Source organism: Styela clava, chromosome 5 (genome assembly GCF_964204865.1).
Source record: "Styela clava chromosome 5, kaStyClav1.hap1.2, whole genome shotgun sequence".
NCBI classification, from domain to species: Eukaryota; Metazoa; Chordata; class Ascidiacea; order Stolidobranchia; family Styelidae; genus Styela; species Styela clava.
In genome coordinates, this window is record NC_135254.1 from 6,392,196 (window position 1) to 6,418,027 (window position 25,832).

At 34.8% G+C, this 25,832-nt stretch overlaps 1 pseudogene; it reads right to left on the minus strand.

The window, feature by feature from the left end:
• Positions 1 to 15,479: 15,479 nt before the first annotated feature.
• Positions 15,480 to 17,233, minus strand: LOC144422828 (sentrin-specific protease 1 pseudogene; annotated as a pseudogene).
• Between the last annotated feature and the right edge of the window lie 8,599 nt (positions 17,234 to 25,832).

The following is a 25,832-nucleotide window of genomic DNA, read 5'->3' on the forward strand; positions in this document are numbered from 1 at the left end:
AACTGGTCTCGCGGACCGGCAACAAAAATTTTGAAATGACTGACACAAAGCAAAGAAAGAACATAGAGGAAATTGAGTGTTTTCTGTTTGTTGTGTTGTTTTTAAGAGCAGAAAATCCTTCGAAATTACGAATTAGCAATAGAATAGAAAATTGTTATATATATACAGTTTTCGGCTAACGTTTGAATTATTTTTTGTTTGTCCATCCATTATGAAACGAGTTTGTAAAATCATAGACATCATAGACCATCAGAACACGTAGATAACGTTGCGACGTACTCAAAATTCGCTCAAAGCTCTAGAAGTTGCTTTCACACCCCAATTTTCATGTTTTACCGATGCATGCGAAGTGACCGAACCATTCCTTTCTATGCTTTATGAAAGCCGTCGGGCGTCCGCGCTTTTTTGAATAATGTGACATTTTCATTTTAAGACAATGTACAATTATATAGCATTTCCAATGTAATATGGTATAAAGACTACTGTTTTGCGACACTAATTGAATTAAATTAGTCACTGTTCGGGTCTAATGAAAAATCGAGTTTACTCGAAAACTTGGCACTACATTTAAAGTTAATAATTCAACAATATTTGTTGAATTCAAATTACATTTGTTGGTATACAAGTTCCCATTGTTTATGAAGATATTTCAGCTTTATTTCCAAATATATTCAACTATCAGTAGTTGGGGTTACTTAAGCCTAACTGCCTTCTCTTTGCTCCATGCCTTTGCCAAAATGGATGATAAAATTAGTAACTAGTAAAAAGCCGGTGACGCAAGATAATTTTCAGGCGACTCAGCAATTTCGGGTAGCGACAAATAGGTTGAGAAACACTGGTCTAAAATATAATACAAGAACGGGATCGCGCGTACCGCAGCATAGGACTAATATGTTCCCACGTCGAAATTCGGAAATTCTGCAAAAATGGCAGAACCACGTGTAGAATGTGTTGCCCTAATAGTAATTGCATGTGTGGGGAATATCACTGCGTAAAAACCTATGGCTGCATTTCTTTTGCTCAAGAAAAGTCACGCGTTGATTTTAAGAACGCGCTGATAGCAAACACACGCAGTTTTCTCACTTTAAATTAATTTGTCGAGAAATAAATGTCATATAAAATTAATTGTTTCATATTATTCATCAAATTTTGGCCATAAAATTACAAAATCTAATATTCTAAAATCTAAGGAGTCTTGAAAAAAAGGCTGGGAGCTACTGTTTTAGACCGATGGTAAGCACTGGTTCGCGAAAATTTTCGTTGCTTTTCTGCCCGCCCAATCGCTTGACCGAAATCGTAAAGGAAAGCTGCGTTGCTAAGTTGAGCGAGCTTTTTCCGCCGTTATATTGCGTGTTTGATACCTTATTGGTGAACAAAGTCACACGAGTATTATCGTAGTTTGAGAACCAACTGAATAATTCTCAAAACAAAGTATTAATCGCGCTGTATTTCATTGGCTACTGTACGCCGAATATCAAAGTTCTTCCGAGCACATAATAATATTGCTTGTAGCTTGTAATGCGTGCAGAAATGAAGACAACACTTTGCAATGGACTATTCGACAGACAGAAATAAAGATGAATGTTTTATTTTATTACAAAAGTACACTTGCGTTAGTGTGCTGCAACCTGCAAGACTCTTGAATCAAATAGAATGTAATTTAAACATCGAATTGACTTAAAAATAAATCGAATAATCCACAAGCCAAGCATTTCTAGTTGAAAATTTATGATTGCAAAGTTGGACCGTAAAAGCGAGCGGACTGCCAGGAGGCCGAAAAACACGGATTTCCGAGAGTCTTTGAGTCGAAAAAAGCGTTTCAAGCAACGAAAAATTGCTATGTATGTTACAGAATTTTTTTTTACATTAACAAGGGTTTGCTTCTGGTATGGACGATAATTCGTATATATATGCGAAGCAGTAGACAAAATTAGCAGACGTTACATGGAAGATTGTATCACCGCTGTTAATTTGCAGTACTGTGTTTTGATATATTTCATTACCGGTAAACAAATTCTGCGTGCCCGATCACTCAAGACGTTACGCTAGGTCACTGCGCTGGTCGATAGTAAACCGCGAAATAACTTTCCATGGACGAATTACGTCAAAATTTGAATGAAGTATGATTACTTCAATCACCCTGATTCACTAATTGTTTTTGTGCGTTTAAACTTTTTGTTTGTCACACAGGGTCTCCCCAGCGTCAGTTTAAGCTGAACCGCCAACCACAACGCAAGCGAACTGTTAACTGTTTTCAACAAGCTGCAAAGAAAATACAAGGTAATGTTATTTTCATTGACCAGAAAAGCGAAAGGTTTCTACTCTTAGCTTCAGTTATTATGTCTTATTTTGATATTCTCATTTAATGCATTAAAATTATTCATCAAGTCTACTATATTATACTTTCACACGTTACATTTACTAAAAAACAACAATGGATATACAACTACGAGTATTTTTTAAATCATGAAATATCAAAAATTATGGAAATAACTTTAAATTAGTAGTGGTGTAATAATGAATAGTAGTGCAAGTTTAAATGAAATGATGCACGCTGTTTGGACGTCTGACGGTGAAATTATACCAGGTAATGTGAGTTAGTATTTGGGTTGGTACCCCTCCGTCTTACATTGCGTTACCCCGATCAAACAATAGTCAATTCCAGTAGTGCCGATAAGCAGAATTCTCCTTTTCCAAGGGTACTCTAACGTCGCATATAAAGATTTGATACCTTTACGTTTCTAGTATAGAAGAGAATGTCTCTAACTGCGTGTCCCGGTGACCGTACATTTGAACCCACGTACATTTGAACCCATGCGTATATCCGCGGGTTCAATCTATATGCGGTTGCTAAAACCCATGGGTTAGGGTGAGTATGGGTTCAAATATCCGTAAAACGAAAAAAATTCCATAAGTGCAATAGTATGCAGGTGCAATTGTCATGGGTTCAAATGTAATGGAACCGCGTGTCCCTATACTGCTATTATATTTAGGCTTCGTTAGCGGAGTAAACCCCAATCGACTCAATGAGCTCACATTATATTGTAACGCCAATATTCGTATATTGTAAAGTTGCGCGATCAAATTGAATCCAAACAGATTTATTGAAACATACACACTTTAACCGCAATACCAGTTATACGATTGAAAAGTAAAACCCTATATTTGCCACACTCGGATGGAGTCCGGAAACACGCCAAGTATATATTGGTCGATACAAAGAAAGCTCTGCATGAAAGTGAAGCCTTTGCTACGGGGATTTCCAAACATGCTATTATTACAAAGGGAACAATAAAATCCATAATTACATGCCACATTCGTTAAACTAGTTTTTCATCTGAGAGGGAGATTACACAAAGTGTCTTATAGTAGTATACTAAAGCATTAGAACGCATTTTAATTATTTCAACAAAAAATTATATATATATAACGCAAATTACTTCATTTTTTCAGAAACTGCACAGTGCATCGAACAACAGGCGTTTTCATTAATTCAAGAAAATTGGAGGTACTTTTAAATTATTTAATGTCAATAGTTTCTCAGATTGTCGGAGAACATAGGGCTAACACTTTACTTTCGACATGTTGTTTGCCAACTTAGTGTATTTGGAACATTTCCTATTTACTCTTTGGCGAGGAAGACGACTTAATCATAAGCGAAAATACATTGATCAAATTCCAGCCACTTTTTCCGTTCATATTCCGGCCTTTTGGTAATTTTATTACCTCTAAACACCTAATTACACTCGAGTCATTGAGTTGACTTGAGTTACCATTTAATAAAGACTACTCGAGCCATCTAAATGAGGTGACTCGCCATTAACTAACCGCCAGTGCGACTTAACTCCGTGATTTACACGACTTTTGCACGCGAAAAGATCTGTGATCGACCCGACTGGCAACTCCGGGTTTAGAAATTGGACGGTCCAAAGTTCATTAAAAGATACTACTGTTCTATGCATACACGAAAAACGAATGCAAACGTGATCAATTTATGACAAAGTCGCATGAGCCTTCGAAAGGATCTACCTAAAGTTGGGCAGGATGTGTGATTTGTAAAATATGCCTTTGGTCTAAAATCATGGCTTGGTCAATACGGAGTCATATTGCCAAGAAAAATGTTGGCTTTCAAAATAACTCTCAAAATTTTACCAGTCGTAGCGCGTATATCACGCCGCGTAGTCCAAAAATCCCAGCGTGGCGAGAACTAGATTATATAGTCAAGAATATGTTTGCTTTCAAAATAACTGACAAAACCGCGCTGTGTATTGGCTAAAACTATTCGCACGTGAAAATAATTAGTTGTCGTGAAGGGAGTGGTATACGCCAGTAGATAGCGTAAAAAAGCCACATAATGCAAAATGCGTAAAAATCTGTTGGTCAGTAAAAACAAATTTGATGTACAACGCTAACGCATACAGAGAATAGATGAGAATTCTATAATGAATAGAAGTTTTACTCGAAAACAATTGTTCCGAAATGGGCGAGAACTATAGTAAAGCCTGACTTATTGAAATGAATTGACAATCGAATAATGCAGCGGTTCCCAAATTTTTAATTGTGCGGCGTCAAATTATCAGGTAAAAAAAAACTCAAGACGCTCCTGCACGAAAAAATCTGCTATTTAATAAAACTCAATTGTTGTTATCGTTAATATGTACTTTATTCTTTTTAAAGGTCAACTCTTCTTCCTCGTCTCCCCCTGATTTTCCTTTAAAATGCAAAAAAATCTCTCAGGTGCGCTAAACTCGGTACAGAAGATAAATAAACTTCCGCTCGATTCAAGTATATCTTAGGTATGTTTAACACAATTCTGTTAATTTTCGCGTATTTTTTAGGGACCGATGGAATAATGCATAAACATACCGAAAAGAAATTTAAAGTTTTCTTAGAAAAAATTGGGTTCCTCAAACAGCTTGGAAAAAATATATGAAGGATACATGTTTGGCAGCAAATGATGTCGAATTTTGATTGAGGTACAAGCAAACACTCACAGTACATGTAAAATAGTTATTCGTATGCAATATAATATAGCTTAAATTTGATGTCCTCAAAGGAAGCTCGGGATTGTATGTTTGAGAACCTCTGCAACGACATATGGTAGGAGAATGCAAATTGAATTTTAGAAATGCGAGTATTCCCAATATCCCATCGCAACGCCGTTTGCTCTTCATTTGTCCTTACGTGGCTGATGAACAAAGCCTATGATTTTTGTTTCGTGTTCTGCATTACATAGAATTATTAATATGCTGAAATTAAAAAAAAAGCGCTGTTTTCAAATGCAGTACATATTTATCGATGAAAATCATTTGAATCAGGGATATACACACCAACTAGTTCCAAGCATCCTAACACATAATCTACAATAAGTGGGGGTGCGACCTTTACTGCAAGGGACCATATACAAAAAAATGGAATATCTAGTAGCCTATAGCAATGTCGTTATGCCTCTGTACCTGTACGAGTTGATCAATGGCGTGTAATTGCAGTGACCTCGGTGTCCCGAATGACATTTTACCAGTTACATCCTTATCTTAGTTAAGGTGTACTGTAGTTCTGCTGAGAACAATGCGATATATATCTCGGTCGACCAGTTACATCAAATAAACTGGTCTCGCGAACTGGCAACAAAAATTTTGAAATGACTGACACAAAGCAAAGAAAGAACATAGAAGAAATTGAGTGTTTCCTTTTGTTGTGTTGTGTTTAAGAGCAGAAAATCCTTCGAAATTACGAATTAGCAAAAGAATAGAAAATTGTTATATATATACAGTTTTCGGCTAACGTTTGAATTATTTTTTGTTTGTCCATTCATTATGAAACGAGTTTGTAAAATCATAGACCATCTGAAGTAAACACGTAGATAACGTTGCGACGTACTCAAAATTCGCTCAGAGCTCTAGAAGTTGTTTTCACACCCCCAATTTTCAAGTATTACCGATGTATGCGAAGTGACCGAACCATTCCTTTCTGTGGTTTATGAAAGCAGTCGGGCGTCGGCGCTTTTTTGAATAATGTGACATTTTTATTTTAGGACAATGTACAATTATATAGCATTTCCAATGTAATATGGTATAAAGATTACTGTTTTGCGACACTGCTTGAATCAAATTAGTTCTTGTTCGTGTCTAATGAAAAATCGAAATTATTCAGAAACTTGACAGTACATTTGCATACATTGTTAATAATTTAGCAATATTTGTTGAATTCAAATTACATTCGTTGGTATACAAGTGACCATTGTTTATGAAGATATTTCACTTCATTCACAAATATATTTACCTATCAGCAATTGGAGTTACGCGAGCCTATACGCTGTCTCTCTGTTCCATGCCTCTGCCATAATGGATGATAAAAAGTAGTAACCTTTAGGTTTTTTATTGAAAAAAGCAAGCGGCCCAAGTAAATTTTCGGGCGACCCAGTCGTGGGTCGCGACGAATAGTATGCTAAACAAATTACAAGAACGGGTTCGCGCGAATCAAACCACTGCATAGGACTAATATGTTTTTACGTCGAAACCGGGAAATTGTGCAAAAATGGCAGACCCACATGTACAGTGTGTTGCCCGCATAGTAATTGCATGTGTTGGGGATATAACTGCGTGAAAACTTGACAGCATTTCTTTTGCTCAAGTAAAGTCACGCGTTGATTTTAATAACTCGCTGATGGCAAACACGCGCAGTGTTCTCACTTTATATTTTGGGGAAATAAATGTCATATAAAATGGATTGTTAAATTCATGAATAACGTTGTGACGTACTCAAAATTCGTTCAAAGCCATAGAAGTTGCTTTCACACCCGCTATTTTCATGTTTTACCGATGCGTGCGAAGTGACCGAACCATTCTTTTCTATGCTTTATGAAAGCCGTCGGGCGTCCGCACTTTTTTGAATAATGTGACTTTTTCATTTTAAGACAATGTACAATTATATAGCATTTCCAATGTGATATGGTATAAAGACCACTGTTTTGCGACACTAATTGAATTAAATTAGTCCTTGTTCGGGTCTAATGAAATATCGAGTTTACTCGAAAACTTGGCACTACATTTAAAGTTAATAATTCAACAATATTTGTTGAATTCAAATTACATTTGTTGGTATACAAGTTCCCATTGTTTATGAAGATATTTCAGCTTTATTTCCAAATATATTCAACTATCAGTAGTTGGGGTTACTTAAGCCTAACTGCCTTCTCTTTGCTCCATGCCTTTGCTAAAATGGTTGATAAAATTAGTAACTAGTAAAAAGCCGGGGACGCAAGATAATTTTCAGGCGACTCAGCAATTACGGGTAGCGACAAATAGGTTGAGAAACACTGGTCTAAAATATAATACAAGAACGGGATCGCGCGTACCGTAGCATAGGACTAATATGTTCCCACGTCGAAATTCGGAAATTCTGCAAAAATGGCAGAACCACGTGTAGGATGTGTTGCCCTAATAGTAATTGCATGTGTGGGGAATATCACTGCGTAAAAACTTGGCTGCATTTCTTTTGCTCAAGAAAAGTCACGCGTTGATTTTAAGAACTCGCTGATGGCAAACACACGCAGTTTTCTCACTTTAAATTAATTTGTTGAGAAATAAATGTCATATAAAATGAATTGTTTCATATTATTCATCAAATTTTGGCCATAAAATTACAAAATCTAATATTCTAAAATCTAAGGAGTCTTTTGAAAAAAAGGCTGGGAGCTACTGTTTTAGACCGATGGTAAGCACTGGTTCGCGAAAATTTTGATTGCTTTGCTGCCCGCCCAATCGCTTGACCGAAATCGTAAAGGAAAAGCTGCGTTGCTAAGTTGAGCGAGCTTTTTCCGCCGTTATATTGCGTGTTTGATACCTTATTGGTGAACAAAGTCACACGAGTATTATCGTAGTTTGAGAACCAACTGAATAATTCTCAAAACAAAGTATTAATCGCGCTGTATTTCAATTTTTTCGTAGGCTACTGTACGCCAAATATCAAAGTTCTTCCGAGCACATAATAATATTGCTTGTAGCCTGTAAAGCGTGCAGAAATGAAGACAATACTTTGCAATGGACTATTCGACAGACAGAAATAAAGATGAATGTTTTATTTGATTACAAAAGTACACTTGCGTTAGTGTGCTGCAACCTGCAAGACTCTTGAATCAAATAGAATGTAAACATCGAATTGACTTAAAAATAAATCGAATAATTCACAAGCCAAGCATTTCTAGTTGAAAATTTATGATTGCAAAGTTGGACCGTAAAAGCGAGCGGACTGCCAGGAGGCCGAAAAACACGGATTTCCGAGAGTCTTTGAGTCGAAAAAAGCGTTTCAAGCAACGAAAAATTGCTATGTATGTTACAGAATTTTTTTTTACATTAACAAGGGTTCGCTTCTGGTATGGACGAAAATTCGTATATATATGCGAAGCAGTAGACAAAATTAGCAGACGTTACATGGAAGATTGTATCACCGCTGTTAATTTGCAGTACTGTGTTTTGATATATTTCATTACAGGTAAACAAATCCTGCGTGCCCGATCACTCAAGACGTTACGCTAGGTCACTGCGCTGGTCGATAGTAAACCGCGAAATAACTTTCAATGGACGAATTACGTCAAAATTAGAATGAAGTCTGATTACGTCAATCACCCTGATTCGCTGTGTTTTTGTGCGTTTAAACTTTTTGTTTGTCACACAGGGTCTCCCCACCATCACTTTAAACTGAACCGCCAACCGCAACGCAAGCGAACTGTTAACTGTTTTCAACAAGCTGCAAAGAAAATACAAGGTAATGTTATTTTCATTGCCTAGAAAAGCGAAAGGTTTCTACTCTTAGCTTCAGGTATAATGTCTTAATTTGGTATTCTCCTTTGATGCATGAAAATTATTCATCAAGTCTACAATATTATACTTTCACACGTTACATTTACTAAAAAACAACAATGGATATACAACTACGAGTATTTTTTAAATCATGAAATATCAAAAATTATGGAAATAACTTTAAATTAGTAGTGGTGTAATAATGAATAGTAGTGCAAGTTTAAATGAAATGATACACGCTGTTTGGACGTCTGACGGTGAAATTATACCAGGTAATGTAAGTTAGTATTTGGGTTGGTACCCCTCCGTCTTACATTGCGTTACCCCGATCAAACAATAGTCAATTCCAGTAGTGCCGATAAGCAGAATTCTCCTTTTCCAAGGGTACTCTAACGTCGCATATAAAGATTTGATACCTTTCCGTTTCTAGTATAGAAGAGAATGTCTCTAACTGCGTGTCCCTACTGCTGTTATGTTTAGGCCACGTTAGCGGAGTAAACCCCAATCGACTCAATGAGCTCACATTATATTGTAACGTCAATATTCGTATATTGTAAAGTTGCGCGATCAAATTGAATTCAAACAGATTTATTGAAACATACACACTTTAACCGCAATACCAGTTATACGGTTGAAAAGTAATAATGCACAAAACCCTATATTTGCGACACTCGGATGGAGTCCGGAAACACGCCAAAGATTGGTTGATACAAAGAAATCTCTGCATAAGAGTATAACCTTTGCTACGGGATTTCTAAACATGCTATTATTACAAAGGGAACAATGAACCCCTAATTACATGCCACATTCGTTACACTAGTTTTTCAACTGAGAGGGAGATTAAACAAAGTGTCTTATAGTAGTATACTAATGCATTAGAACGCATTTTATTTTTTTCAACAAAAAATTATATATATATAACGCAGATTACTTCATTTTTTCAGAAACTGCACAGTGCATCGAACAACAGGCGTTTTCATTAATTCAAGAAAATTGAAGATACTTTTAAATTATTTAATGTCAATAGTTGTTCAGATTGTCGGAGAACATAGGGCTAACACTTTACTTTCGACATGTTGTTTGCCAACTTAGTGTATTTGGAACATTTCATATTTACTCTTTGGCGAGGAAGACGACTCAATCATAAACGAAAATACATTGATCAAATTCCACCCACTTTTTCCGTTCATATTCCGGCCTTTTGGTAATTTTATTACCTCTAAACACCTAATTACACTCGAGTCATTGAGTTGACTTGAGTTACCATTTAATAAAGACTACTCGAGCCGTCTAAATGAAGTGACTCGCCATTAACTAACCGCCAGTGCGACTTAACTCCGTGATTTACACGACTTTTGCACGCGAAAAGATCTGTGATCGACCCGACTGGCAACTCCGGGTTTAGAAATTAGACGGTCCAAAGTTCATTAAAAGATACTACTGTTTTATGCATACACGAAAAACAAATGCAAACGTGATCAATTTATGACAAAGTCGCATGAGCCTGGAAAAGGATCTACCTAAAGTTGGAAAAGATGTGTGATTTGTAAAATATGCCTTTGGACTGAAATCATGGCTTGGCCAATACGTAGTCATATTGCCAAGAAAAATGTTGGCTTTCAAAATAACTCTTAAAATTTTACCAGTCGTAGCGCGTATATCACGTCGCGTAGTCCAAAAATTCCAGCGTGGCGAGAACTAGATTATATAGTCAAGAATATGTTTGCTTTCAAAATAACTGACAAAACCGCGCGGTGTATTGGCTAAAATATTCGCACGTGAAAATAATTAGTTGTCGTGAAGGGAATGGTATACGCCAGTAGATAGCGTAAATAAGCCACATAATTCGAAATGCGTGAGAATCTGTTGGTCAGTAAAACAAATTTGATGTACAACGCTAACGCATACAGAGAATAGATGAGAATTCTATAATGAATAGAAGTTTTACTCGAAAACAATTGTTCCGAAATGGGCGAAAACTATAGTAAAGCCTGACTTATTGAAATGAATTGGCAATCGAATAATGCAGCGGTTCCCAAATTTTTAATTGTGCGGCGCCAAATTATCAGGTAAAAAAAAACTCAAGACGCTCCTGCACGAAAAAATCTGCTATTTAATAAAACTCAATTGTTGTTATCGTTAATGTGTGGTTTATTCTTTTTAAAGGTCAACTCTTCTTCCTCGTCTCCGCCTGATTTTCCTTTGAAATGCAAAAAAATCTCTCAGGTGCGCTAAACTCGGTACAGTAGATAAATAAACTTCCGCTCGATTCAAGTATATTTTAGGTATGTTTAACACAATTCTGTTAATTTTCGCGTATTTTTTAGGGACCGATGGAATAATGCATAAACATACCGAAAAGAAATTTAAAGTTTTCTTAGAAAAAATTGGGTTCCTCAAACAGCTTGGAAAAAATATATGAAGGATGCATGTTTGGCAGCAAATGATGTCGAAATTTGATTGAGGTACAAGCAAACACTCACAGTACATGTAAAATAGTTATTCGTATGCAATATAATATAGCTTAAATTTGATGTCCTCAAAGGAAGCTCGGGATTGTATGCTTGAGAACCTCTGCTATGACATATGGTAGGAGAATGCAAATTGAATTTTAGAAATGCGAGTATTCCCAATATCCCATCGCAACGCCGTTTGCTCTTAATTTGTCATTACGTGGCTGATGAACAAAGCCTATGATTTTTGTTTCGTGTTCTGCATTACATAAATTATTAATATGCTGAAATTTTAAAAAACGCGCTGTTTTCAAATGCAGTACATATTTATCGATGAAAATCATTTGAATTAGGGATATACACGCCAACTAGTTCCAAGCATCCTAACTCATAATCTACAATAAGTGGGGGTGCGACCTTTACTGCACGGGACTTTTTAAAAAAACATGCAATAACTAGTAGCCTATGGCAATGCCGTTATGCCTCTGTACCTGTACGAGTTGATCAATGGTGTGTAATTGCAGTGACCTCGGTGTCCCGAATGACATTTTACCAGTTACATCCTTATCTTAGTTAAGGTGTACTGTAGTTCTGCTGAGAACAATGCGATATATATATCGGTCGACCAGTTACATCAAATAAACTGGTCTCGCGGACCGGCAACAAAAATTTTGAAATGACTGACACAAAGCAAAGAAAGAACATAGAGGAAATTGAGTGTTTTCTGTTTGTTGTGTTGTTTTTAAGAGCAGAAAATCCTTCGAAATTACGAATTAGCAATAGAATAGAAAATTGTTATATATATACAGTTTTCGGCTAACGTTTGAATTATTTTTTGTTTGTCCATTCATTATGAAACGAGTTTGTAAAATCATAGACCATCAGAACACGTAGATAACGTTGCGACGTACTCAAAATTCGCTCAGAGCTCCAGAAGTTGCTTTCACACCGCCAATTTTCAAGTTTTACCGATGCATGCGAAGTGACCGAACCATTCCTTTCTGTGGTTTATGAAAGCAGTCGGGCGTCGGCGCTTTTTTGAATAATGTGACATTTTTATTTTAGGACAATGTACAATTATATAGCATTTCCAATGTAATATGGTATAAAGATTACTGTTTTGCGACACTGCTTGAATCAAATTAGTTCTTGTTCGTGTCTAATGAAAAATCGAAATTACTCGGAAACTTGACAGTACATTTACATACATTGTTAATAATTTAGCAATATTTGTTGAATTCAAATTACATTCGTTGGTATACAAGTGACCATTGTTTATGAAGATATTTCACTTCATTCTCAAATATATTTACCTATCAGTAATTGGAGTTACGTGAGCCTATACGCTGCCTCTCTGTTCCATGCCTCTGCCATAATGGATGATATAAAGTAGTAACCTTTGGGTTTTTTATTGAAAAAAGCAAGCGGCCCAAGTAAATTTTCGGGCGACCCAGTCGTGGGTCGCGACGAATAGGTTGCTAAACAAATTACAAGAACGGGTTCGCGCGAATCAAACCACTGCATAGGACTAATATGTTTTTACGTCGAAACCGGGAAATTGTGCAAAAATGGCAGACCCACAAGTACAACGTGTTGCCGTAATAGTAATTGCATGTGTGGGCGTAAAAAACTTTGTGAAGCATTTCTTTTGCTCAAGTAAAGCCACGTGTTGATTTCAAGAACTCGCTGATGGCAAACACGCTCAGTTTTTTCACTTTAAATTCTGGGAAAATAAATGTCATATAATATGTATTGTTTTATATTATTCATTAAATTCTTGAATAACGTTGCGACGTACTCAAAATTCGCTCAAAGCTCCAGAAGTTGCTTTTACACCCCCAGGTTTCAAGTTTTACCGAAGCATGCATGCGAAGTGACCGAACTATTCTTTTCTATGCTTTATGAAAGTCGTCGGTGCTTTTTTGAATAATGTGACATTTTTATTTTAGGACAATGTACAATTATATAGCATTTCCAATGCAATATGGTATAAAGACTACTATTTTGCGGCACTGCTTGAATTAAATTAGTCCTTGTTCGTGTCTAATGAAAAATTGAGTTTACTCGAAAACTTGGCACTACATTTAAAGTTAATAAATCAACAATATTTGTTGAATTCAAATTACATTTGTTGGTATACAAGTGGCCGTTGTTTATGAAGGTATCCCATTTCAAATTTTGTTTTAACTATCAGTAGTTGCGGTTACGCGAGCTTAACTGCTTCCTTTTTGCTCCATGCCTTTGCCAGATTGAATGATAAGATTATTAACTTTTATGTTTTTATTGAAAAAAAACTAGCGACCCAAGAAAATTTTGGGTTGCGACAAATAAGTCTAGAAACACATGTTCTAAAACATAATACAAGAACGAGTTTGCGCGTATCAAACCATTGCATAGGACTAATATGTTTTTACGTCAAAACCGGCAAATTGTGCAAAAAATGGCCGACCCACGTGTACAATGTGTTGCCCGCATAGTAATTGCATGTGTTGGGGATATCACTGCGTGAAAACTTGACAGCATTTCTTTTGCTCAAGTAAAGTCACGCGTTGATTTTAATAACTCGCTGATGGCAAACACGCGCAGTGTTCTCACTTTATATTTTGGGGAAATAAATGTCATATAAAATGGATTGTTAAATTCATGAATAACGTTGTGACGTACTCAAAATTCGCTCAAAGCCATAGAAGTTGCTAGTAGTATATGACGTCGGATTCGATATCCAAATGTTGTTGCAAATGTTGAGCAAATGTTGGTCAATGGTGATGATGTCGAATCCAACACATAAATGTTGTTGCAAATGTCAAGCAAAATTATGTTGGTCAAACGTTGGTCGATGGTGGTGCGTGGGAAGTTGTTATGTAATATTGTTTCCGGTATCAGGGGATAGCGTTTGGTAATTTTCGAAAACCATATCGGCAACCGTGTGTTAGTCATTAAGTTTATGGTTTTGCGTATGTTTACTGATCGACGTATGTCAGAAATAATTGAAAAACGGCATTTTTATTTTAAGCGCGTTTTTTAATTTTCATTTTTTATATTTTGATTTGCATTTTTACAGTTGTTTTTATTTTTCATTACTTTTTTATTTTCGGTTTATTTTTGATAATTTTATTTATTTTTATTTTTTTTTACAAGAAATCGATAGTTCAACATATTATTTACCACAGAGATTCTTTTTCACAGACTTTACTGTTGTTTTTGATAATTTGTGAATGCAATCAGCATTTCAAGTACATGTACCCACACTACTTGCATTTTGAAATTTGGATTTCATCAATATTACGTAAGTCAGTACGTATATGTCAGTATTATACGTCAGCGAAACATCACTCTATTCCTCGTATTAGAAGTGAATAAGATATGATTTATTTGATTAGCTTTTATCATTGGCAGCTTTCGTTTATGTTCTTTAGCTTCCCAAATGTGTTAGTCATTAAAATTATGGTATATTTTGTATGTGTTTATATATTAGAGTATTGAGCAATATATATGAGGGTTTAAATCTTCTTTTTTGAGCCGAGTGATGCAGAGTGGTAATTTATTTCGTGTTTAGGAAATCATGCAATGTCGTAGTTAAGTTTTGTGCATCTGTTGATTGGAAACAACCATAAGGATGTACTGACTTTAGTAGAAAATTGACAACTGAGTTGACATAATTAAATTCAAAAAACGTATGTTTACTGACCGACGTATGTTAAAATAATTGAAAAACGATTGTTATTGGAGGTTTAGCGAGAAATAAAATGCAACAGGCTGCGCATCGGTTTGAAAAAAAAAATTACAATATAAAACAGCTGACAAAAAAAAGGTCGTGTTTTCCGGTCTAGTCGTTTGATTTTTTTTTTTTTTACAGTTGTTTATTTTTTTTTTCATTACTCTTTTATTTTCGGTTTATTTTTGATCTTGAAAATTTTATTTTATTTTTTTTAAATTTTTTTTTTTTTTTTTAGTTTTACAAGAAATCGATAGTTCGACATATTATTTACCACAGAGATTTTTTTTCACAGACTTTACTGTTGTTTTTGATAATTTGCGAATGCAATCAGCATTTCGAGTACATGTACCCACACTACTTGCATTTTGAAATTTGGATTCCATCAATATCACGTAAGTCAGTACGTATATGTGAGTCAGCGAAACATTACTGTATTCCTCATATCAATGCTCGCAAGTAGATTGTTCTTCCTCGTATTAGAAGTGAATAAGATATGATTTATTTGATTAGCTTTTATCATTGACAGCTTTCGTTTATGTTCTTTAGCTTCCCAAATAGGCAACCCTAGTGATTGTCCTACATTCCCCAGATGTGATGCCAGACTTCAATACCTAACTTCGGTAAAATTGTCTTTGAATATTCAGAAAATGGTATATTTATCAGTGTAGAGTAGATGGTCTGTCATATACATAACACATTTTTATAAGGTGCAAATAGTTTCATCGCTATTGGCAAAATATTTACCACCCTCTAAATTTCGAAACACAACCCCCCAATAATGAAAATATATATATATCAATGGAGCATGGTAGCCAGAATAATGATATCATAATGGATGGGAAGCAGATAATAATATTTAACAAAGGTTACCAAAGTAAACAAGATCCGAAAATGATATAAATATATTAGTACAATGTCATATCACCGTAGAAGTTTTTTGTTGATAATTTCCCATACCATGGCTCGCCGAAAGTAAGGCATATCTCGCTGGGAAATGTTAAGTCTGATTTAGAAGTAATATACTCTGCAAATTTGCAAGCAAAGACTCCACAATCTGATCCATTCATTTGTTGCGGTATATCAGACATTGTTAAAAGTTGCCAGTCAGAAAGATTGATCTCTGATCCTTTTTTATTCTTGTGCTCACAAAGAAGATAATTTTTAAGGATTTCAAGGCATTCTCGATTGGCTCCACCCATTGAATCATAATATCTTATTTGTTTCGATATGAAATCAACGACAGCTAGGCACCAATGCACGCCAAGATGTATTGGATACAGAACGATGTCTTTGGAAAATATATCAACTTTTTTTGTCCACCGACGTACTGATGTATAAGATTGTGTACTCAATCGAGGATAAAAGAATGTATTCATGGAATGTGCTGCGGGGTAATCTTTTACATCTTTAGAGCGCTGAACAATCAATTCCATATAAAAATTTATAATTTCATCATTAAGCCAATTTAGACCGAACAAAGTCGACATGTGCTCGCGGGTTATTGAAATGTTGAAACACTCAGAAAGGACTTGATTTGGAGGATATGGAACTAGTGCTTTGTTTATGTGTTCGCTCATGTCGGAAGTCAGCTCAGGAAGTGTGGGTTGTTCGATAATCTTTTTTTCTTGGATTTTTAATTTGTTGTGTAAAATTTCAGCCAGAAGTGCATCTTTCTCTTTACGTTTCTCGTGCCAAAGTCGGGCTCGTGTTTCTTCAGCACTTGTTTGAGCTTGCCTCTGACGAACTCGACGATTGTATGTCTTTAACACAAGAAAACTCTTTCAAAATCTGGCTTCTCTTTATACTATCATTGAGAGTGGTTTCTGTTTGACTTTCGGCACCCCGAAGGACTAAGTTGTATATACTTATCGCTTTGTGTAAAAACTTTCACTTGAATCGTTTTTTTATTTTAATTTTTTCGTCATTGGACGCGAAATGGACGTGTCCTTTGTCCTGTCCGATATCCATTTTGTTATTGTGCTATTGTTGTAGTTGGAATTCTTCTTTTTGTTGTGAAAAAAAAAATCGCGTTTCTCATTAACTACAAGACCAATTGCTTTTGCTTTGATTAGTTTCAAAGACTTGTGTGGTCTTTATGGAATTATTCATTCCAAAATTTTTAACTCTTAACTATATGCACATATATACTTGAGTTTTTACACCAACTTCATCTTGCAGTCAAGCGAAAAATTACAGCTTATAATTAGAGAAAAATAAATTAGTTTTTAAAATTTTTGATAAACAAAACACACTTCTCTCATTTTTAACATCCATAATACAGTATTCATCAAAAAATAAATGAAGAATCTAATTATATTGCAAAACTTCCACGCCAGAAGGACCAAATAATATATACTTATGAGAAATGCTTCGCGTCAGCATCTTTGTTTTGAATTGTTTTTTATTTCAATTTTGGAACTTCATATTATTGGACACGATATGTACCTATAATTGCTTTCTTCTTCATGTTATTGTTACGTTATTGTTGGTGTAATTTCACTTTTTGTCGCTTTTCTCTATCTATGGAACCAATTGCTTTGAATTTTGCAGTGGTTAAAGATTGTTGTACTCTAATTAATTTAAAAAACTGTTGTGGGCTATATGGAATTTATTTTTCATTCCAAAATTTAAAAAAAATGCGTCAGTCTGCCGATACTGTACGATTATGATGCTATTTCATTTTAGCTTTCGTGTCCATATATTGAAGCATTGATTTTTTGTTTTTATAAGAGCAAGCAAGGCCATGCGCACCAACTCAGGAGTAAAGGAGACTGACCTCGATACATTGTACGAGTTAAAAATAAAATCTCCGGCAAATATGGTTCATATGTCATAAAAAAAAAACTTGAGCACATTGATTATTCGACGAAATCGAATTTAATGAACAACCCCAGCAAAATCAGAACCAATATATCCTAGAAAATTTTCTGTCAGGGTTTTTTGACGTTGGCAAGATATAGAGATTTGAATTATACGTTTTTTTTTACTAAAATCGCGGCATTGGGCCTTTCAGCAAATCTTACGATGGAAATTTTGGACTTGCAGAATATTACGGAATCTGCAACGTAGAATGTTCTATTCACTGTAAACATCACAAAGATAGAAACTATACTCATCAAATAAACTGTCGTAAGTTCAATTATTATTCGTTTTTATACGTTTTCTGTGTACGTAACTAATCAGTAGAGTAAATCCACATCTTGCAATCAAACTTGATTCTAAAAATATAAAAAATATGATTTGTCTCAGTATTATTCCGTAGATGCAAATGTATTTGGTGTACTTGCTTCTGAATCTACTTATTTTGGGGATTGCACTCAATACAGCATTCCACTTTTTAGATGTATATATTCGCTTTTAACAAACTTTGAAGTCAAAGAGATTACAAAAAATTAGTCTTAAGTGACCACTAACTGTATGCAAAAAAAAAATTATTTTTTAAAGGCACAAGTTGATATGGTATCACAAGAAGACTTGAATATTTTTTTGTCTGGAACGATTATGAAAAACGCAAAATGATAAATCGCTGATAAGAACACACTTCGGATTGAAAGTGCGCTACCGGTAAAGTTTTCTCGGATAGGATACGGTCGAACGAAAACTTTTAACTTACCCTTACTGGTATTTTTACGCAGGAACGTAGCAAAATTGAAAATGTGTAATATTAAGCTGTGATTAAAGAGAATTGTTATTGCACATATACTAAAACAAAAAACACTCACTTGATCCTGTTGATTGCACCTCGGACGTAATTTTGGTAATGCGTACCTAATTCTGTACTTGAATGCACTGGAAAATGGAACCGTTTCAGACCAATGTACAGTTGTACTTCGCTGATTGGAATTATTGAGATGATTTTAATAATATATCTGTCTTAAGGCTACCATAATAACAGAAACAAGAGAGCAATTCCCAAATATATGTACACGTTAACCAGAGCGAAGCAATGCTTACCTTTGACGCTACCGGTACCCTCCAACAATTTCCGAGTTACTCGTAGCAAGAATTTACAGTATCTAACTGGACAGCCAGAGTTCCCATGTATAAAATAATACAGCGAAATTTTGGACGAAATATCAGACTTCATACGAAATTTAGACATAAAGAAAAGTAATAGCCTTCTGGCAAAAAATCAATCTTTAACCACTGAAAATTTTAAAGCCATTGTCCAAGTATTCGAAGAGAGAAGCTATTTTTAATGATAATGATGACGAATAACAAGAACAACAACAACATAATATCGAAACAATCGCTATGTCCATTAGCGTGTCCAAAAACAAAGACATTGTAAGAAAGGTAAGGTTTGTTTTTTCGTCCGGGTGTCAACGGATCGTGAAAGTACTACATCGAGTTACTCGTGGCGTCAAATTTAATACCCATTCGAAAACCAATGTTCTTTTCCTTAGCTACTGGACTAACGCTTTCGAAATATCAGATGTTGAATATAGTGTCATCCTCTAAAAAAATTCACTTTCCTTTTTACATAAATCATCAGGACTTCCCGTGCTCATTGTAACACCACATATTGTTTTAAGTTGAACTACGGCGTGGTTTTTCCGATGAGCCAATTTTCCGAGCAAGTATTAAAAATAGAACAATATAACAGAGTTGAACGATGATTTAGCAAAACTTTCCACAGGTTTATTCATGTTCAATAGGCTACTGAGATGACAACGTTCATTTAGTTACAATAGCTCACTTTCATTGCATATTGCATTAAATGTTTCGTTTTATCATCTGAAAGAGAGACCGCTTTCTTTGCGCCAGGCATCGTTATAAATATCAACTTTTTTACGGTATTCAAAACTTCGTGAAGAGCCTGAGAACCAAAAATAAAATGGCAAGTTGGTATCAAAATTACCTTGACAACGAACGTTCATTATGATTATTATAATATAAAATTAATGATATCGTGGTAAGGACATTTTCTAAAGTCTAAACTATACATTGTCAGTAATCATAATTACATACCAATCAGTTCTTATTGGTGACAGCACATTTGAACCCACGTACATTTGCACCCGTACATTTGCACCCACCGACATTTGCATCCCGGACATTTGAACCCACGTACATTTGAATTGCACCCACCAACATTTGCATCCCGGACATTTGCACCCACCGACATTTGCATCCCGGACATTTGAACCCACGTACATTTGAACTCATGTGTATATCCCATGGGTTAGGGTTAGTATGGGTTCAAATATCCGTGAACAAAAACAAAAAAATTCCATAGGTGCAATAGTATGTAGGTGCAATTGTCCGGGGTGCAAATGTCCGGGGTGCAAATGTCCGGGATGCAAATGTCGGTGGGTGCAATTCAAATGTACGTGGGTTCAAATGTCCGGGATGCAAATGTCGGTGGGTGCAAATGTACGGGTGCAAATGTACGTGGGTTCAAATGTGCTGTCACCAATAAGAACTGATTGGTATGTAATTATGATTACTGACAATGTATAGTTTAGACTTTAGAAAATGTCCTTACCACGATATCATTAATTTTATATTATAATAATCATAATGAACGTTCGTTGTCAAGGTAATTTTGATACCAACTTGCCATTTTATTTTTGGTTCTCAGGCTCTTCACGAAGTTTTGAATACCGTAAAAAAGTTGATATTTATAACGATGCCTGGCGCAAAGAAAGCGGTCTCTCTTTCAGATGATAAAACGAAACATTTAATGCAATATGCAATGAAAGTGAGCTATTGTAACTAAATGAACGTTGTCATCTCAGTAGCCTATTGAACATGAATAAACCTGTGGAAAGTTTTGCTAAATCATCGTTCAACTCTGTTATATTGTTCTATTTTTAATACTTGCTCGGAAAATTGGCTCATCGGAAAAACCACGCCGTAGTTCAACTTAAAACAATATGTGGTGTTACAATGAGCACGGGAAGTCCTGATGATTTATGTAAAAAGGAAAGTGAATTTTTTTAGAGGATGACACTATATTCAACATCTGATATTTCGAAAGCGTTAGTCCAGTAGCTAAGGAAAAGAACATTGGTTTTCGAATGGGTATTAAATTTGACGCCACGAGTAACTCGATGTAGTACTTTCACGATCCGTTGACACCCGGACGAAAAAACAAACCTTACCTTTCTTACAATGTCTTTGTTTTTGGACACGCTAATGGACATAGCGATTGTTTCGATATTATGTTGTTGTTGTTCTTGTTATTCGTCATCATTATCATTAAAAATAGCTTCTCTCTTCGAATACTTGGACAATGGCTTTAAAATTTTCAGTGGTTAAAGATTGATTTTTTGCCAGAAGGCTATTACTTTTCTTTATGTCTAAATTTCGTATGAAGTCTGATATTTCGTCCAAAATTTCGCTGTATTATTTTATACATGGGAACTCTGGCTGTCCAGTTAGATACTGTAAATTCTTGCTACGAGTAACTCGGAAATTGTTGGAGGGTACCGGTAGCGTCAAAGGTAAGCATTGCTTCGCTCTGGTTAACGTGTACATATATTTGGGAATTGCTCTCTTGTTTCTGTTATTATGGTAGCCTTAAGACAGATATATTATTAAAATCATCTCAATAATTCCAATCAGCGAAGTACAACTGTACATTGGTCTGAAACGGTTCCATTTTCCAGTGCATTCAAGTACAGAATTAGGTACGCATTACCAAAATTACGTCCGAGGTGCAATCAACAGGATCAAGTGAGTGTTTTTTGTTTTAGTATATGTGCAATAACAATTCTCTTTAATCACAGCTTAATATTACACATTTTCAATTTTGCTACGTTCCTGCGTAAAATACCAGTAAGGGTAAGTTAAAAGTTTTCGTTCGACCGTATCCTATCCGAGAAAACTTTACCGGTAGCGCACTTTCAATCCGAAGTGTGTTCTTATCAGCGATTTATCATTTTGCGTTTTTCATAATCGTTCCAGACAAAAAAATATTCAAGTCTTCTTGTGATACCATATCAACTTGTGCCTTTAAAAAATAATTTTTTTTTTGCATACAGTTAGTGGTCACTTAAGACTAATTTTTTGTAATCTCTTTGACTTCAAAGTTTGTTAAAAGCGAATATATACATCTAAAAAGTGGAATGCTGTATTGAGTGCAATCCCCAAAATAAGTAGATTCAGAAGCAAGTACACCAAATACATTTGCATCTACGGAATAATACTGAGACAAATCATATTTTTTATATTTTTAGAATCAAGTTTGATTGCAAGATGTGGATTTACTCTACTGATTAGTTACGTACACAGAAAACGTATAAAAACGAATAATAATTGAACTTACGACAGTTTATTTGATGAGTATAGTTTCTATCTTTGTGATGTTTACAGTGAATAGAACACTCTACGTTGCAGATTCCGTAATATTCTGCAAGTCCAAAATTTCCATCGTAAGATTTGCTGAAAGGCCCAATGCCGCGATTTTAGTAAAAAAAAACGTATAATTCAAATCTCTATATCTTGCCAACGTCAAAAAACCCTGACAGAAAATTTTCTAGGATATATTGGTTCTGATTTTGCTGGGGTTGTTCATTAAATTCGATTTCGTCGAATAATCAATGTGCTCAAGTTTTTTTTTTATGACATATGAACAACATTTGCCGGAGATTTTATTTTTAACTCGTACAATGTATCGAGGTCAGTCTCCTTTACTCCTGAGTTGGTGCGCATGGCCTTGCTTGCTCTTATAAAAACAAAACATCAATGCTTCAATATATGGACACGAAAGCTAAAATGAAATAGCATCATAATCGTACAGTATCGGCAGACTGACGCATTTTTTTTAAATTTTGGAATGAAAAATAAATTCCATATAGCCCACAACAGTTTTTTAAATTAATTAGAGTACAACAATCTTTAACCACTGCAAAATTCAAAGCAATTGGTTCCATAGATAGAGAAAAGCGACAAAAAGTGAAATTACACCAACAATAACGTAACAATAACATGAAAAAGAAAGCAATTATAGGTACATATCGTGTCCAATAATATGAAGTTCCAAAATTGAAATAAAAAACAATTCAAAACAAAGATGCTGACGCGAAGCATTTCTCATAAGTATATATTATTTGGTCCTTCTGGCGTGGAATTTTTGCAATATAATTAGATTCTTCATTTATTTTTTGATGAATACTGTATTATGGATGTTAAAAATGAGAGAAGTGTGTTTTGTTTATCAAAAATTTTAAAAACTAATTTATTTTTCTCTAATTATAAGCTGTAATTTTTCGCTTGACTGCAAGATGAAGTTGGTGTAAAAACTCAAGTATATATGTGCATATAGTTAAGAGTTAAAAATTTTGGAATGAATAATTCCATAAAGACCACACAAGTCTTTGAAACTAATCAAAGCAAAAGCAATTGGTCTTGTAGTTAATGAGAAACGCGATTTTTTTTTTCACAACAAAAAGAAGAATTCCAACTACAACAATAGCACAATAACAAAATGGATATCGGACAGGACAAAGGACACGTCCATTTCGCGTCCAATGACGTGAAAATTTAAAAATTAAAATAAAAAAACGATTCAAGTGAAAGTTTTTACACAAAGCGATAAGTATATACAACTTAGTCCTTCGGGGTGCCGAAAGTCAAACAGAAACCACTCTCAATGATAGTATAAAGAGAAGCCAGATTTTGAAAGAGTTTTCTTGTGTTAAAGACATACAATCGTCGAGTTCGTCAGAGGCAAGCTCAAACACGTGCTGAAGAAACACGAGCCCGACTTTGGCACGAGAAACGTAAAGAGAAAGATGCACTTCTGGCTGAAATTTTACACAACAAATTAAAAATCCAAGAAAAAAAGATTATCGAACAACCCACACTTCCTGAGCTGACTTCCGACATGAGCGAACACATAAACAAAGCACTAATAAATCATATCTTATTCACTTCTAATACGAGGAAGAACAATCTACTTGCGAGCATTGATATGAGGAATACAGTAATGTTTCGCTGACGTATAATACTCACATATACGTACTGACTTACGTGATATTGATGGAATCCAAATTTCAAAATGCAAGTAGTATGGGTACATGTACTCGAAATGCTGATTGCATTCGCAAATTATCAAAAACAACAGTAAAGTCTGTGAAAAAAAATCTCTGTGGTAAATAATATGTCGAACTATCGATTTCTTGTAAAATTTAAAAAAAAAAAAAAATTTAAAAAAAATAAAATAAAATTTTCAAGATCAAAAATAAACCGAAAATAAAAGAGTAATGAAAAAAAAAATAAACAACTGTAAAAAAAAAACAAATCAAACGACTAGACCGGAAAACACGACCTTTTTTTTTGTCAGCTGTTTTATATTGTAATTTTTTTTTTCAAACCGATGCGCAGCCTGTTGCATTTTATTTCTCGCTAAACCTCCAATAACAATCGTTTTTCAATTATTTTAACATACGTCGGTCAGTAAACATACGTTTTTTGAATTTAATTATGTCAACTCAGTTGTCAATTTTCTACTAAAGTCAGTACATCCTTATGGTTGTTTCCAATCAACAGATGCACAAAACTTAACTACGACATTGCATGATTTCCTAAACACGAAATAAATTACCACTCTGCATCACTCGGCTCAAAAAAGAAGATTTAAACCCTCATATATATTGCTCAATACTCTAATATATAAACACATACAAAATATACCATAATTTTAATGACTAACACATTTGGGAAGCTAAAGAACATAAACGAAAGCTGCCAATGATAAAAGCTAATCAAATAAATCATATCTTATTCACTTCTAATACGAGGAATAGAGTGATGTTTCGCTGACGTATAATACTGACATATACGTACTGACTTACGTAATATTGATGAAATCCAAATTTCAAAATGCAAGTAGTGTGGGTACATGTACTTGAAATGCTGATTGCATTCACAAATTATCAGAAACAACAGTAAAGTCTGTGAAAAAGAATCTCTGTGGTAAATAATATGTTGAACTATCGATTTCTTGTAAAAAAAAATAAAAATAAATAAAATTATCAAAAATAAACCGAAAATAAAAAAGTAATGAAAAATAAAAACAACTGTAAAAATGCAAATCAAAATATAAAAAATGAAAATTAAAAAACGCGCTTAAAATAAAAATGCCGTTTTTCAATTATTTCTGACATACGTCGATCAGTAAACATACGCAAAACCATAAACTTAATGACTAACACACGGTTGCCGATATGGTTTTCGAAAATTACCAAACGCTATCCCCTGATACCGGAAACAATATTACATAACAACTTCCCACGCACCACCATCGACCAACGTTTGACCAACATAATTTTGCTTGACATTTGCAACAACATTTATGTGTTGGATTCGACATCATCACCATTGACCAACATTTGCTCAACATTTGCAACAACATTTGGGTATCGAATCCGACATCATATACTACTGTTGCTTTCACACCCCCAATTTTCATGTTTTACCGATGCGTGCGAAGTGACCGAACCATTTTTTTCTATGCTTTATGAAAGCCGTCGGGCGTCCGCACTTTTTTGAATAATGTGACTTTTTCATTTTAAGACAATGTACAATTATATAGCATTTCCAATGTGATATGGTATAAAGACCACTGTTTTGCGACACTAATTGAATTAAATTAGTTCTTGTTCGGGTCTAATGAAATATCGAGTTTACTCGAAAACTTGGCACTACATGTAAAGTTAATACTTCAACAATATTTGTTGAATTCAAATTACATTTGTTGGTATACAAGTTCCCATTGTTTATGAAGATATTTCAGCTTAAATTCGAAATATATTCAACTATCAGTAGTTGGAGTTACGTAAGCCTAACTGCCACGTCTTTTCCAAAATGGATGATAAAATTAGTAACTAGTAAAAAGCCGGGGACGCAAGA